This window comes from Neltuma alba, unplaced genomic scaffold (assembly GCF_004799145.2).
Source record: "Neltuma alba isolate B1F8T4 unplaced genomic scaffold, ASM479914v2 tig00002311_pilon, whole genome shotgun sequence".
NCBI classification, from domain to species: Eukaryota; Viridiplantae; Streptophyta; class Magnoliopsida; order Fabales; family Fabaceae; genus Neltuma; species Neltuma alba.
Window position 1 is genome coordinate 32069 of NW_021632817.1, and position 1850 is coordinate 33918.

Below are 1850 nucleotides of genomic sequence, written 5' to 3' on the forward strand. Positions count from 1 at the left end.
AGATCCACACACTATTCAACATAATCATCTACCACCGCACATTGTCATTGAATATGGACACCCACATTTTGCTTTGTGACTCACAGTAATTTATATAAAAACTTGTTTAATTTTTATTTTGATCTTAATAATAAAATCCTAATCTATTTTGTCTTTTATATTTATCTATTTTTTTCAATGGTAATACTATCTAATATATTTTATTAGTAAAAATATTTCAAAAACAATATATATTTATTACAAATAACTAATTTAATTAATTTTTTTAACCTATTTAAATTAATTAATTAGAAATTGCCACTAGTAATTGTTTCCATAAGGCAATATTACTTGCCTTATTCAACTCTGATCATTCATGCACTTCACAAAAGTCATTAACATAATCACAGGCTTGCTGAGAAAATTGGGAGACAGGGTAACTTTACAAGGGAAGCAATTAAAACAAAAACAAAAACAAAATTGTAACGGTTGGCTGTAGTTCTTCAGGAGAGATTTCGGAAAACAAACAGATTACAAAGAAAAGAAAAAGAGCATCGAAAATCCTGAATGATGCTGATGGCTTGATGGTTTCTGTCTCCAGTGAGAGAAACCATTACAACTATGATTTTCTAAGTTGTGTTGCCTCCTCTTTCTTCCTTGGCTTTGCAAATTGAGTACCCTACCCTACATGTCTTTCCTTCGAGCTATCCAAGAGCTAAATACTTGTCTGTTTCAGGCCATTCTGGTTTGTGGGCAAATTTTCACCCTCCCAAAAAAAAGTGCTTTGAGCATGAAGCCTCCTAACCTTACCTAACATCTCACCAATGCATTAAGGAGTGTCCCCTTGAAATTACTATATACTCCTATTGCCTTGCACTTGAAGCTAAGCTGTCATCTCTGCCAGGAATCAAGTTGAGCTTCCTTCATGATGAAAATCCATACGGATTAGACAGTCCTTTCACCGGAAATTAATCCTCAAAAGGGATGGTCGTGCAGACGAGTTTCTCACAAAAATATCTGCCTGAGATTTTTCACTTCAGATGTGGGACACCAGAATTAATTAAAACCTCTACCTTTTTTCTCAAAATATCTCCCATGACTCGTCTCCTTCACTACAAAATTCCAACCATAAGCTCAAATAAGAACTTTATCATGGGAACATGCAGCAGAACAATGAATTTGAAATAATTCTTTTATAATAATCTTAAACAAGAAACATGTGAACAGACATACATCTAGCAGAAGGTACATCCAAATTATTCAGCGAGATCCCAAAAGGAGAAGACGTAGTCCCTCTGTACAAGATACAAGAAGCTAGATTTTAATTTCGTTCTTATCTTGAGGACAAGTTCTAAGAAATCTGTGCAAAGAACTTCCTCCATGCAACGCGGATAATAAGAACATAATCTGCCCATCATTCCCATCAGATTCTACCTGATTCTGAAGTTCACGATACTTGGCCACAACATCTTCTGGCAGAACTTGGTTCCTGCAAAGAGGGCAGGTAGCCCAATATTGCTGCAACCACTTGTCCAAGCAATCTCTGTGAAATGTGTGTTTACATTTCAAGTTCCTCACCTTTTCCCCTTCCTGGAATTCAGATAAGCACACCCTGCACTCAGCACCTTCTTGCCTCAACCTCTTGGTGAAACAAATTGTGGGGTTCTTCTGTTCGATAAGTTTGAGATATTGGGTGGTATTAACTGGACGTGTGTCTGACCTGAGCTTCTTTACGAGACCATAACTTGTATTAGAAGCAGAGCCAACAGGACTACGGCCTTGGTGCAAAGTTGAGAGAAGATCTCAGAGAGAGCCATCATGGCTTCAGGTGAGGAATTCCTAAATGCATACGATATCTTATAATGAAACAG

The 1850-nt window shown here is 36.8% G+C and overlaps 1 long non-coding RNA gene across 1 annotated transcript; it reads right to left on the reverse strand.

The window, feature by feature from the left end:
- Nucleotides 1-307: 307 nt before the first annotated feature.
- LOC114721989 (uncharacterized) lies at nt 308-1720 on the reverse strand. Its single transcript, XR_003738128.1, has 3 exons — nt 1414-1720; nt 1213-1274; nt 308-1091 (listed from the first exon to the last, which is right to left on the reverse strand). It is a non-coding gene; the product is annotated as an uncharacterized LOC114721989 (long non-coding RNA).
- Between the last annotated feature and the right edge of the window lie 130 nt (nt 1721-1850).